The sequence below is a fragment of the Lathyrus oleraceus genome, chromosome 3 (assembly GCF_024323335.1).
Source record: "Lathyrus oleraceus cultivar Zhongwan6 chromosome 3, CAAS_Psat_ZW6_1.0, whole genome shotgun sequence".
Taxonomy (NCBI): Eukaryota; Viridiplantae; Streptophyta; class Magnoliopsida; order Fabales; family Fabaceae; genus Lathyrus; species Lathyrus oleraceus.
The window spans coordinates 403,881,693-403,897,296 of NC_066581.1; the positions used below are offsets into that span (position 1 = coordinate 403,881,693).

The 15,604-nt window shown below is 35.9% G+C and overlaps 1 long non-coding RNA gene across 2 annotated transcripts; it reads right to left on the minus strand.

Annotated features, from left to right (window-relative positions):
- Positions 1 to 825: 825 nt before the first annotated feature.
- On the minus strand, positions 826 to 3,916 carry LOC127127954 (uncharacterized). 2 transcript variants are annotated; one of them, XR_007805566.1, is made up of 7 exons: positions 3,524 to 3,916; positions 3,168 to 3,265; positions 2,994 to 3,086; positions 2,482 to 2,902; positions 2,365 to 2,402; positions 1,952 to 2,263; positions 826 to 1,849 (listed from the first exon to the last, which is right to left on the minus strand). It is a non-coding gene; the product is annotated as an uncharacterized LOC127127954 (long non-coding RNA). The 2 variants fall into 2 exon arrangements; XR_007805565.1 differs by having other exon boundaries at positions 826 to 1,843; positions 3,524 to 3,915.
- Between the last annotated feature and the right edge of the window lie 11,688 nt (positions 3,917 to 15,604).

Consider the following 15,604-nt stretch of genomic DNA (forward strand, 5'->3'; position numbering starts at 1 on the left):
TTATTGCTCTATTTGCTGCAGAGGCATCTTGTGTATTGTTAGATTCCTCGCATGATTATTATGCAGCTATAAATACGTTCTTGATACCGTCTTCTAAGTTGAATATGAAGATGTTGTGTCAAAGGACCTGATCATTGAAGTGATAAAGAAATCCATTAAAGTGCAAAAGATTGCTCGTCATCTAGTGAAACATTGTTCTCTATTTTCATGGTTATCTTCTCTCATCTCGGTTACTAGAAGGGTTGGGCTTAATGGAGATGAAAATAAATTTTTCATGAAGCATGTATTGGTAGTATTGAAGGTTGTCAATGATGTTATTTTGTCCGGAAGCATGTCCAAGTGGATTCAAAATCATGGGCTTGAGCAGCTCACCGAGCTTTCATCTAATCTATTCAGTTTCGTACTCCACGATGTAACAATGACAGATGAATCTGTGGAATTAGTTAATTCTTTTCTACAAATGATAGTGTCGGTGTTGAAATTCTCTCAGAAAAGGAAAATATGTCAGCCACATTTCATCTTATCAATAGATGGTTTATATCAGATATACCAGGCTGGCAGTGTGTGTAATCAAGCTTCAAAAGTCATTAACCCGGATTTTGCTCTTGAAGCCATATGAGCCCACCTCCCATTTCCATTTTCTTAGTGGATTAGGAAAGGCTTCAGAATTTTATTATCTGGGCAATTTCAACTGCATTAGCATCAGATTCTTCACAAAGGTTGAGGTCTAACAAGTCTCACATTTTTGTTAAAAAAAAGAACTACGAGAAGAGTCTCATGATGACTCGTTAGTGTCAAAAATTTTGCGTTGGTTAACAGCATCAGTAATCAATGGGAAGCTTCATCATAAATCCAATGATATATATTCAGGGTTTGCTGAAACACATAAACTAGAACCCCTGCATTCTTTACTGGTGCATGTTGAAAATACCGCAAGACAAAAGTGGAATTTCAATGGGTATATTACATCTGATTGTGCACCGGTAGCTATCCTACATGATATGCAAGGTTATGCAAAAACACCAGAGGATGTTGTCGCCGATACACTTAAAGCTGGAATGGGTGTAGAATGTGGTGATAACTTAACAAAGCTTGCTAAATCAGCAGTGTTACAAAATAAAGTACCAATATCTCAAATCGACTGCGCCCTTCACAATCTATTCTCCATTCAAATTAGACTAGGATTATTCGATGGAAATCCAACCAAACTCAAGTATGGGACAATTGGTCCAAATCAAGTATGCTCTAAACAAAATCTCAACATAGCTCTAGAAGCTGCTAGAAGTGGCATTGTACTTTTAAAAAAACACTGCCTCAATTCTCCCACTTCCAAAATCAACAAATTCGATTGCAGTTATAGGCCCGAATGCAAATTCTACATCAAAAGTTGTTCTAGGAAACTATTTTGGTGTTCCTTGTAATTTGGTAACAATATTACAAGGCTTTGAGAGTTATGCCAAGAACAGTATTTATCATCCCGGTTGTAATGATGGAATAAAATGTGTTTCTGCTGAAATTGACAAAGAGGTTAAAGCTGCTAAGAAAGCCTGAAGGAAATGAAGCATTTTTAGATTATCAGGCAGGGCGTCAAGGTGTATTTGGGAGTAACAATTTCCAACAACCCAATGCTATGCAACTGCCCCACCAGTCTCAAAAATTCGCCGATTTAGCTCAGCTACATGGTTCCAATCAAGATGCTCAGCTCAGAGGTCAAAATAGCAAGCAGCAGCAAATGCTAAACCTTGTCCACTAAGCATACCTTCAATATGCTTTCCAGGATGCGTAACAAAAGCCTACTTTGGGAATTCATCCGCAACAGCATGCTAAGATGGGAATGTTAAACCTGCATCTGTAAAAGATCAAGAAATGCGCATGGGAAATCTGAAAATGCAAGACATAATGGCAATGCAGGCAATGAATCAAGCTCAAGGATCGTCTTCTAGGAATTCACCTGAACACAATGTCCGTGGAGAAAAGAAGATGGAGCAAGGACAACAGATAAGACCCATTCAAACACCAGAAGCACAACATGGCATTCAAACACCAGAAGCACAACATGGCATCCAAAATGTTATGAACAGCCAGATTGCAGTAGCTGCTCAATTGCAAGCCATGCAGGCATTGGTACGTGAGAATAATATTGATTTATCACATCCTACAAATGCATATTTAATGGCAAAGATCATTCTGCTGATGCAGTCAAGGATGGTCCTACCACCAAAGACCAGTGAGAGTAACATCGGCGCACATTCGTCATTAGTCCCTGTTTCAAAACAGCAGATTAATTCTCCAGCAGTTCGCTGTTGCAATACAACAACTACGGGAAATTAAACTACAGAGAATGCAGAAGCACCAAGATCTTACAACAACAATGTTGGAGCTCTCGAACCTGATGGATACACCTATTGAAGAGCAACAAAAGTTTCAGAATGTTACTTGTAATATAGCTGCTTCAGAGCACAAAATAACTGAACCAAATACCTTATCCGCGGTGGGAGGTGGAAGTATCTAGGTTGGAAGAGTTAAAATCCAGTAAAATGCAAGGAGCGTGTAGTGTCTCCCCAAGTTCTTCGGTGACTCTGAAATCAGACATTGAGAATATGCTGATGCATTATGTACCTGAGGTCAAAGGCGTGGAACAAGAGATGGATGTCGAGGATGAGGAAGCAGAATTAAGTGGACAAGTGGAGTAGTGGATCTTGTATTTTTCTGTAGTTGCGGTCTGCATTTAATCTTAACATTTCACACTCAACAGAGAATTCAATGTACGACAGCAGTACATGATGGAGACACAAATGAGTGTATACAAAAAATAATAGTATTTAATAAGTTGTGAGTTGGATAAATTGCAGTCTGGCATGATATTGGTGTTCCCAGCTGGTCAGTCCAGCGACATTGGTTACTGCAGCAAACGCAATTGCAGCCCTATGATAATCAAAGCCAAGATAAAAAGAAGTACAAAACCAAAACACCAAATGATTCATTAGATATACCAGTGTTTGAAGGAGACATTGAGAGAAGTCTTTCGCCCTCATCTTTCAAAGACACGAATTTACAACAGGTTCACGTAACAAAGCAGTGAAAATCTGGGTTGTAGAGAAAGAGTTATCATCAGTAAGGCAGTTTATGACTCTACCTCAATTCACAAGCAGTGTTTAAATTCTTACCAAGCAGTAAAAGGGTAAAACGAGGAATTGAGGGAGGGACCACCAAGCTGGGATAAGGACAAAAATCTCCAGACATCCTCCGTACGAACAGACCTCCACTACACAGCAGGAAACACAGCAGAGGAAAAAGATTAGTCATATATAAAAGAGGGATTACTATTCACAAAAACCCTAGAATTGAGCGGCCTCTATTCAAAGAAAAAACCCTAGGATTGGATTCGACGGCAAGGAGGCGAAAAGAAAGGACCTTAACTAAAAAAGAAGAGGAGAAACGGCGAAACCCCAAAGGGAATCCGCGAACGACTCAAAGGATAAACCAAAGCAATAGTGGGAGAAAGATTGAGGAAAAACATTACCTACATTCTCGTCGATCAATCCAAGCTGCACCCAGTTAGTTCCATCTTTGATCTATTTCACCTTTGATATAGCTCCATGATTGTTTTCCTTGAGTGTTCGTATTGTTGTCATGCTGTTGAGTTTTCGTTGTTGTTCGAAGATGAAGTTTGATCTTTGAGCAAGAAGGTGGATTTTTCAGAAACGGAAAATATGGATGTCATCTGTGACTTTTGAAGTTCCTCTTTTGTTTATGTTTTTTCCAAACTGATACCTTGCTTTTGTTTTAAATGACATGAGATTTTTGGATTTATAAACGTGAGATCTACAAAACCCAATGCACTGCCTTTTCGTTTTGCGTATCATCAGTCATTATTAGCTTTTAATTTTTTCGTTTGGACCAAGACATCCATGCAGCTAGGGCACGCTGCCCTTTGGCTTTCCGTCAGCATTTCCATATTTGGGCCAGTCAACAGTGAAACAAGTCCTTTCTAACCCGAGCCTGGAACCTAGTCTGTGGGCTTTGGGTTTAACATACTCCAGCGGCCCATTTCTCTTTTAGTTAGTTTTTTTTATTATTATTTTTATTTGTTCTTGCTTATATGTTTGGTCGCTGCTAGCCTAACAGCTGAGCGCCTGTGGCCGGTGGAGGAGAAGGAGTTCGCCTCCCCCTTTGTAGTGGGTTTGATACCCATGTGCAGCATTTTGTTTCTTTTAGCATTCAAATTTTTCATGTTTATGTCTTAACCTAATTTCTCCTATATTTTTCTTAATGTTTACCTTTTATTTATTTTAATTTGCAAAGCATCGATTTAATTTATGGATTCAACTACTCTCATGTTTTTATCGATGATTATTTTATCGAGATAACAATAGAATTTCGTCGCGTTTTGATTAATCACATATGAAATTTTGATTGTTGTTAATATGTGCAAACCGGCTTTGAGCACATTATTTAGGTTGTGTGTCCCTTAATTTCCATCCTTGCAAATCCCGATTTTACTCCTTTTGATTTAATTTTTGATTATCTTGTAAATATAATTTTGTATTTGTTGCTTTCTTCACATGGCTTACTCTTGGGTCTTCTTACAATGAGACAATTATCTTGCACTTACACTCATACATTGCATTATTTGTTGTTTGGGCCCGATTTAATTATTTCATTACCTTGAATCCCTATTCGACAAAATGTACCCCCACTCCCCTGGCATGTAATAATTTTACTATTTTATTTCTTTATTGTTTGACTGTTTAGTTAGCTACTAACACAAGAATAAAATCAACCATTTCCAAAAGGTCAAAAATAATGACTCGATCCAACGTCGAGTATTTTCTCAATAAACAAATCAATTCATTTCTCCCTCCCATTCTATTCCATTTCTTTCAAACCTTCATCAAATGCTTGATCCAACGTCAAGCCATTTTCATAATAAAAACTCAAAAAAATATTAATTCATATTTAAGACCTTTTCAATAAAGATGGAAATGGAACTTGGTGGATACCACGCACTCCTGAGACTAGGGTTCGAGATGGATGTCTCTCCTATCCTAGCTCTCGCCATCATCCAAATTTATCTATTCTGTTTCTCTCAAACCTTCATTCAAATCTTTCTCTTAAACGTCCATCAATGCTTGATCCAACGTCAAGCCATTTTCATAATAAAACTCAAAAATACTTAACTCCTTTTTTAACACCTTTTTAATAAATATGGAAATGGAACATGGTGGGTACCATGCACTCCTGAGATTAAGATTCGAGGTGGATGCCTCGCCTATCTTAGCTCTCGCCATCATTTAAAATTGTCAATGCGGTTTCTTCAAACCCTTTCTTAATCAAATTCAAAACACTTAATCCTTATTAAACACTTTTGCAAATAAGATGGAAAGGGAACCTGGTGGATACCACACACTCTTGAGGCTAGGACTCGAGATGGATGTCTCGCTCATCCAAGTTCTCGCCATTACTCAAAACACATCAAACCAACCATTTTATTTTCTTGCCGCCGTGCGATTGACTCTTAAACCTTTTCAAACGAAAGGTACTTTGTTTCAAAACAATGCAAGGCAATGTTTCTCCACCTATTTTGGGTTGTCCAACAATGTTTTCGTCGATTTGACACAAAGTAGCTTTCTCTAAAATCGACCAACAAATAAACATTTCTCTACCCAGAACTACGCAAGCCTTGATTTCTCTGTTGAGATACGTAGGAGCAGGATTTGTAAATCTTGTCAGGCCCACTAATAAAAAACTTAGGTTTAGTCCTTCGTCGAAAAAAAAAACATTCTCCTCGCTTCTATTCTTTCTTTCCCACCTAATAACTTGAAAAGCCTAACATTTCAAACTAACATTAACACACACAACCAACCTAACGGTTCCCGTTGAGTACAACGGATGTGAGGGGTGCTAATACTTTCCCCTTGCGTAATCGACTCCCGAACCCTGATTTGGTTGTAACGACCAATATCATTGTTGTTTTGTCTTGGGTTTTATCTATATTTCCCCTTTCCTTTTTAGGAATAAATAAAGTTCGGTGGCGACTCTGTTCAGTCCATCATTGTGAGCGTGCGATTGCGCTTCGTTAGGTCGTATTCCCATTTTTTGAGGTACGACACATGGGTAGAAGGAGGATCATGCCATCCGTTGTCATGGTTGTTGTAGGCACTCTCAATGGCAGCATGTCTATCAAAAATCAAATAAAGATTGGCTTGTGGAGCCACATGCGTTCTGAGATGTCGAAGAAAGAAACCCCATCCACCAGCCGTTTCACCTTCAACAAGAGCAAAGGCAATGGGAAAGACATTGTTGTTGCCGTCTTGTGCAACCGCCATGAGCAAAGTACCCTTGTATTTTCCGTATAACCAAGTGCCATCAATTTGAATAATAGGTTTGCAGAATGTGAAACCTTTGATGCACAGGTCAAATGCCCAAAAGAGACGGTGAAAGATTCTATTACCTGTAGCACAGGTTCCGTCTGGCATCATCGCTGGCAATGTCTCCATAATTACCACAGTTCTTGGGACATATGTTATTAGTGCCCATAAAAACCGTGGCAATTCCTTGTATGAATCCTCCCAGTTGCCGAAAACTTGTTCAATAGCCTTTGTCCTTGCAATCCAAGCTTTCTTGTAAGATGAAGTATAATTATATGTTGTTCTAATATGGGATATAATTATACTCACCTTTACTGATGGGTCTTTATTAACCAACGGTAGAATGTCTTGACATATCAACGTTGCGCTTAGTTTACGGTGATCTTGTTCAACGTTAGTTGCAATGCAACTGTGAGGTGGGTCTATTGAAGCGATCTCCCAAGAGTCGTTTTTCTTCTTGTAAGACGCAGCCAAACGAAACTTACAAAGCATGTTACGACATTCGATAACATACCTTCTAGAATCAGTGTGTTTCATTGTAAAATCATCAAAGTTGTTCATGTGGAATTTTTTGATAGCCAGAACACATTCTTCTTCGGTACGAAACATGTCTCCCACCTTTAATTCGCCTTCTGATCTCGGATACGGATTATAGAAAACACTGTTGGATGTTTCATCGTCGTGCAGATCCATATTTGTCATATGTTGAGGCGGGTTGTAGACATGACTATGAGGTATTGGTGGTGGTTGATCATCATCTTCATTGTCGTTGTTCAGCATGTGATCAACATGTATCTCGGTCTCCTCTTCTTCTTCATCAATGACGTCCACTTCTGCTTCTGCTTCTGGGTTGATGTCATCTGACCATTGTGGATCAAATTCACTAGATTCATCCAAACTGGTTAGTTGAGACTGTTGAGATGGTATACATGGTTGAAGAGTAATGTACAACTCAATACAGTTGCAGCCTGAATGTTCATGACTAACAAACACGTATTCAACATCTTCATCGTCTCATACCTTAAGGGGGAGATACTTGCATTGACTATTCTAAAAAAATATTGGATTTTGATATGTGATCTTTGACACAATACCCGATCCTATACAGGATTGTATTCTTTTTTTCAAATGCAAAAAGGTTGCATTTCTCTTGATCGTGAGTCTAAAAACCATATAGCTCAGACTCGTATGTTTCACCGTTGCAGTGAACGTTGATACTGTATAATAATGAAGATGACATTGTGCAGATGAAAACTATTTTGTTACTGCATATGAATGTGAGTGAAGTGTCTTGGATGTTGATAGTAAGACACTTAAATAGAAGAGTGAAATGTCTCACATGCTAGCTAGTTTGAAGTGACGTGTCGCACATGCAAGCTACTCCGCAGTGACGTGTCGCACATGCAAGCTACTCCGAAATGATGTGTCAACCATGCAAGCTACTAAGAAGTGACATGTTCAGCATGCAAGAGAGAGGACAGCCACATGTCAGACGTGCAGACACACACTCCAAATGAATTGGCGCCCCCACTCATTCCTTGCACATGGGCGCCAATTCAAGTGGAGACACCTTGTCAAAGCATGCATTCAGACCTCGAAACCAAACAATCAGACCTAGGTCTTGCATGCATGTCCCTATGGAGGCGCCAATTTGAATGACGACCCCTCTTAAAGGTTGTACATGGTCATCAATTCAAGTAGAGACACCATGCAAGCACAACTTTTCATGCTCCCATCCATTTGCCTATAAATACATCCACTCCATCAACACTTCTTCCACACCATCACTCTCACTACTTCTTCTATAATACTTCTTCTACAATTTCATCTGCAACAACTTCTTGTAGTTTCATCTACACCAACCCCCCAACAAAATTTCTATCCTCACAATGGGCAAATCACATAGAGGAATGGTTGCAAACATCGCAACATATGTAAGTTTTTTCTTTTGTTAACTTTTTATCTTTCATCTTCACCAACCCCTTTTTATTTTAACATACCAACTTAGTCAAGTTTTTTGTTCTTTCTTTTATAGGATGTATCAAGGTTCCGAACTCGGGTCCACAAATATGCCCATATGGACCCGATGATTCAACCTTATGTTGAACTCGCCGGTTTTGGTCATATAAGCAAGATTTTGTCTTGGTCCATAGATAACAAATTCATTCTAGCTTTATGCGAAAGATGGAGACCAGAGACACACACATTTTGGTTCCCAACCGGTAAGTGTACCGTGACGTTAGAAGACGTCTACATGCTTTTGGGACTACCCATTGAAGGCAAGGTTGTTAATGGTAAAACCAACTATGCGAATTCAATTTGCATGGATCTCTTGGAGACTGATTTGTTAGATGATAACGCAAGAGGTCAAGGTATACTACTTTCACGCCTTAAGTCGTACTATAATAGTTTATACTTAGATGAGCATTCTACCAAAGATGCTCAAATAATAAAAACTAGGTGTTATATTATGCTGTTAATTGGCTCATTTTTATTTCCCGAAGGTAGTGGTTCTAGCATGCATATCATGTATTTACCTCTACTTAGACATGTAGATAGAATAGGAAGTTACAGTTGGGGATCTGCTTGTCTAGCCTATCTCTATAGCTCCTTGTGCAAAAACTCACACAAAGACACATCTACATTTTCTGGATGTGTTGTTTTGCTACAAGCATGAGGTTGGTCAAGACTACCGTCTCTAGCACCCGTCAATAACAACCCTTTCACATTTCTGTATGCACAAAAGTAAGTTGTTTAAATTTCTATATCTTTACTTACTTCTTTAAATATTATTACCTCTAACTAATATTTTTTGACTTTTTGGTGTAGATGGTTTGCACGTGGTATGAGTTACAACAGATGTCCAAGACACTGTATTACTCAATATCGCAACCTGTTGGATCACCTTCGACCGGAAAACGTAAGGAAAATAACTTAATTATTTCGTTATATTTTGTTAACTTTTTCTACCTTGACTATAATCCAATCTTCTTTTACATTTCAGTTCATTTGGCGTCCATACCTTAATTTGGATCATGACCATCAAGTCAACACTGAAGACGCGGCCGTATGGACTGCATGCACACCGATAATACGGTTCACAACTGTGGAGATGCACAACAATGATCGTGTGAAGTTGCCGTTCGGTATGCCCCAAAATATCCCAGATCCCCCAGCTAGCCTAGGAGAATGGCATATGCGCAAAGTTAACGACCAATGGAACTTCAATCCATGGCAAAGCTTCACAATATCGGAGTGTCGCAAATGGAAGCACCGTCATGACCATGTGTTAACTGACGCAGTCATGCCAACTGAAGAAAAACCAAGTCGTACTTATATGGCTTGGTACAGATCGGTTGGTTTTCAGTTCATCGCTGAGGATATGTACTTGTACGACCCACTCCAAATGACTTACACACCTGACACCTCAATATCAAACCCCCAACAATAGTGTCAGACCGGATACACACAACCCCCTGTCCGTCAAACGTTCCGTTCAACCAACACACAAACATACAATCAAAACATTCCATACACCCAACCCCAATACCAAGAGCATACCCCATACCACCACCAACAAATTGACCATCAATCTGAGACTCAACATCGCTTCGCACCTACCCCATCACCCTACCAAAGTCGCCTAAGCCAGAACACCCAATGATCATTCAACACCAACCGCCCCTCCTCCTACCGTAGCCAAGAAGCCCAAACCTCACAAAACCAAAACATCCAACAACCCTATCTCTACCAAACACCCCAACAACTTTTCCAACCTTTCCTCGACGCATCGTTCACACCCATGTCTCCCTTCAAATGTCCCGGTCGCCCATCAATGAGTCAACCACACATCCTAACTTCTCTGGCATGGGTCATGAGCTCAACTATGGCGGTACACCATCGCTGCATTCTAAAGACTATGTCGACTTGTCGACTACCTCAATAGACCTTCTCCTGTAGTTGGTAGTGACGCTCCTGGCCCTCAGATGCTCAAACACCGGTACCGAATCATCAACATGGGTTAGGGTCATGGGTTAGGGTAGCTAGAGGATGTGGGACCGGAGGTTGGTTAGGTGATCCCGGTCATCACCATTATGTTTCTTTGTGTAAACGGAAATTTTTAGTAATATCAATTGGTCCTATATCAAATTTATTTATCACGTATACCATTTACAAAAAAAAATTGCATTTTAGGAGGAGTCTCCAATTGAATTGGCGCCTCCTCTTAAACCCTACACAGGGGCGCCAATTGGATTGGCTAGGGCACCTGCCCTAGCCAATCCAATTGGCGCATCCATTCAATTTTTAAGAGGAGTCTCCAATTCAATTGACGACTCCTCCTAAAAGTGGGGTAGTTTGGGATTTTTTTTTGAAACTAGAGGTATTTTGGGAATTTCCTTGAAAAAGTGGTTTATTTTCGTAAAAAATTCAGTGGTTTGAGTTTTTATTTTATTTTATTTTATTAATTTCATATATTTTATTTAATTACAACCATTAGTTTGATTTATCAACATGTTAAAAAATCATTTTATAAACCATTTAATTTAATTTAATTACAATCATTAAATTAAATTAAATTTGTTTTATTTAATTACAACCATTATAGTATAAACCTTTTTTTGTGTGCATGAATTGCAGACAAATACTTAATAATTATTGATCGGATAATGATGATGATTTTTGATCATGTGGTGAGTTTCGATCATGCAGATTTATTTATATTTTATGATGGTTTATATATTTTTTGATAGTGTATTTTATAATGATTTATATATTTTTGTGTCTATTTTATGACGGTTTCTAAATTTGTATGAAAATGATGGTGATAATTTATATTTTTATGAATAAAAATGGAGACAATTAATTTTGTTCTTATATTTAGAATCACCATGATAATTATTGTTTATATCTAAATGGTGTATATATTTAAATCACCATCATTATTGGTCAAGCAAAGAAAAATGTGTTAACATCATTTATTATATTTGTTTTTCATATTTTTCAAGAGAAATACTGGAGAACTCTTTAATAGTTTAAAAATATATATTTTATTTTAAGAAAACATTCATGTTATACAAGTTTAGTAAAAGTTGCTATCATAAAATAAGAAAGGTAAAGAAGATCTACATTAAATTAATATCTTTAAAGAAGAACATTGTGTAAATTATTCTACTGATAATTTACATTTTTTAATTTTGTTTTCTAATTTCAACTCTCTTATGTTTTATTGTTTAATTTTTCAAAAGAATGTTAGATCAAAACCTATTGAAAAAGAAATGTCCTAAAAAATTGATATAGGCTACTGAAAACTTTTAAAATGATTGATGTCAAAAGATTATTATTATTTGAAATAGAATAAACCTAAAAAAAAATTGATGAAGAGGGCATTTTAGTTTTAGTTTGTGTTAAATGTTTTATCATTTATTATATTTGTTGTTGATGTTTTCTTAAATATTTTTCTTTGATTTAAATTAACGTTTACACGATGATATGTTCCTATGTACTATAGCATGTATTAAAATAAAATATTAGATCATATAATCAATGAAAAATTACACTCCACTTTCCCAAGGTTCATTAAAAAAAATGCACATGTAATTAGATCATGAGCACATCTAAGATCAATATGAATAACATGAAAATGGGAAAAGACTTTTGATGAGACACTTATTAAAATCTTTTATGAAGTAAATTTAAATAAAAAATACTCATTTATATTTTGACGCGTGTGCACACTAAAAAAATGGACAAACGGACATGTAGTGTTATATAAAAACAGTAGGTTATCTATACCTATAGGTAAAAGGGATACATCCTTTTGGCATGGCCTATTTATTTTTCATATTTACCCTTTAGACAAACTGTTTTTATCTCACACATAAATATAGCAGTTTTAACCCAGTTACAATATAATTGGTAACCGCTGATAACTCCCTCCCAAGCATACCACGTTTCGGTTCTTTGCATACACTTGAGATAATCAGTGTTTGTTCATTTTCAATTGAGATTATTTGACGACTCAATGGCAGGATACCCAAGATAACCACTGAACACATTTTAATCTAAGTATACACCGATCATACCATCTATATTTAAAATATAATTCGTCATTAATTTTCTTTGAAAAGTACACTTAGTATACTCAGTGGGAATCCTTTGTTTTACTCATTCAACAATTAACAAAGGCAATATATCACTCTTAAGGCAAGCCCTCAAACTTCCTCTCTTTTTCATGTTTTTCAAAAAAAAATTATCTCTTTTACTTAGAAAAATATTCTTTAAATGAATAACAACCCCTAACTCTCTTATAATTCTTCTCCTTTCTATTCGATTTCTTTTTATTTGTTTTGAAAAATGGTCATTTTCATTTTGAATCATTTCGATTTTGAATTTGATTAAGTTTGGTATTTTTAAATTTTCTATTTGGTCATTTTTTTCATGAAGAAGTAACTGCACATGTAACTAAAGCATCGGAGAATCATCTCCCTTTTTTAAGTTTTGTTTTTTAAACATGTAAATGACCAGTTCTTTTTTCTTTGCATATCTTTTTTAAGGTTTTATCTTTTTTAGTTAATTTATATCATGTAAATGATCATTTCTTTTTTATTGCATGTCATGTAAATATCCAAAAACTAATGAAAGAAAGAAGCAAATTTTTAGAATTATATGTTTACATGAAGTTTCTTTTTAAGAGACATGTCTTGAAGAATTATCATCTTATCATTTATGGTGTTATTTAACATATTAGAAAGTGACAATAATATTACTACAAGTGTATAGTTTTCGCCTTTTTTTCTAACCTCAACTCTTAATTATAATGTCAAGAAAATAAGTGACAGGTGAAATATATCTATTTGTGTAAAAAAAGACTGTTTATATCTATTTGTGTTTGTTTCAGAATGTATTTTTGAAAAATCATAACTTAATTGTTGTATTCATGTTCAGTTTTTTTAATAATGTTTATCATAGCCTAATTTATAGAATAATTTTTTGGAGTAATTATTAAAATGCTCGGATCATTCTTTGGGTAATTAGCATAATTCCATGCCTCTAAGTTGGAGTAATTGCTAATGTTTATGATGGCATGATTCTTTTGAATAATGTTTATGATAATTTTTAATAATATAATTATGACTACATAATTCTCAAAAAGTTGGAATCTAAATAATTATGTCATCGTAAGCATTAGCAAACATGTAAGATGAAACATTAGCATAATGTTCCAACCCAATAGTTTTTAGTATAATTCTTAATGATATCATAATTCTTTACGAAAGTTGTTATCCAAAGTTAGAGCTTTATATTGTTTGTATGTTTTCTCTAGGAGCATTATGATATTATGATGAGTCTGGATAATTGAAGCATTAATTTGCTTCTACTATACATGTAAATCCCAGAGGTTTGTCCTGTTTTTATAATGTTTTTCTCATTTTATTTCTATCTACAACCTATTTCCACTTTACTTCCACCCACTACTAATTTCATGTTGATAATTTGTGTGTTTTACTTTTAGACATCAATCAAGATATCTTACAATTTCTATCATCGATTTCAGGTTCAATTTCTAAACCATTAATGAATTGGATTTCACTTTCAAGCTTATTTACTACTGTATTTTAAAATTCACGATAATCTTATTACAAATACAATTTAAATTTATTTACTACTGCAACAAATACCTTAAAACGTATGGAATAGTTAAATTTTATTCTCATAACATTCCCTTAACAAAATGTAATGTGGGATATCAAAACTGACAACTCAACTAGCAAATTAATGAATAATAACATATCAATTTCTCAAGTGTAATAATAACTGATCTACTAATAGGTAGCAAAATACAAACGAATATAACTTCAAAATATTTGTATAATCAACTTTGTGATATGCTCTTTCATATTTGTTTTGCATTCCATTTTGATTGTACTCTCTCTTATAGAATACAATTTTTTTAATTTTAATTTTAAGGTAAATTATTTATCAAGTTAAATTAGTATATAGTATAAAAATAATTATCAAGTACACAATTTTTTTAAATTATATTGTGTTATTTATTTAAAAAGAACTAAAGGTAAATTATGCCCTTTATATATAGGTATAGATTATTAGATTTTATTAGATTTAATTCATATTTAAATTGTATTATTTTCTTAGCCCCTAAGTTTGTTAGAGGGTATTTTAGTATTTTATCCTATTGTAGTAACCCTAGTTTTAGCTTATAAATAGGGTGTCAATCATTGTAACTTTTAATCCTTTTTCGTAGCCGTCATTCTCTTAATAGAATATTTCCATTCATTATTTATTCTACCTTTGCACCAACAATTGGTATCTAGAGCTCCGGTTCGGATTCATTGGGAAACACGGGAAACACGAGTGAACGTGAGGTCTTGTGTGTTTGATTTTGATTCTTAGATTCGTGTTGAATCTTGAACAAAATCTGATCAGAATTTTAATTCTGTGGGTTGGGAAACACTGTGTGAGAAATCTGAGTGTACTGTGCAAGGTAGAAAGATGAACGGAAACGGCAACATGAACACCAAACTTCCAGTATTTGACGGTAAAAACTGGAATCGTTGGATGATCCAAATGCGTGTACTGTTCGGTGCTCAAGATGTTCTAGATCTTGTCACTGATGGTTATGTTCAGGTAGCAGCAGATGCGACGGATGAACAGAAAAACGCGCAGAAGGAAGTAAGGAAGAAGGATCAGAAAGCATTGTTCTTCATTCATCAATGTGTTGATGTAAATGTGTTTGAGAAGATTGCAGATTCAACGACAGCAAAGACTGCGTGGGACACACTGGTTAGATGTTATGGTGGTGACGCATCGTGAAGAAGGTGAAGCTTCAGTCCTTGAGAAAGCAATATGAGAATCTCAACATGAAGAATAATGAGAAAGTTTCTGAATACATCTCCAGAGTGATTCTGATCACTAATGAGATGAAAGCGTGTGGAGAAACTCTTTCTGAAGAAACAATCATGGAGAAGGTATTGAGACCCCTTACCTCTCAATTTGATTACATTGTGGTAGCAATAGAACATTCCAAAGATCTGAGCACCATGAGAATTGAAGAGCTGCAGAGCAGTCTAGAAGCGCAAGAGTTGCGTTTGACTGAGAGAACTTCTGAAAGGGAAATAGAGCAACAGGCTCTGAAAGCAACTTCTGATAGGAGGTATCAGAAGCAGTCAGAAGTCAGGAGAAGATCTGATGGTGGTCAGAAGTCAGAAAGCTCA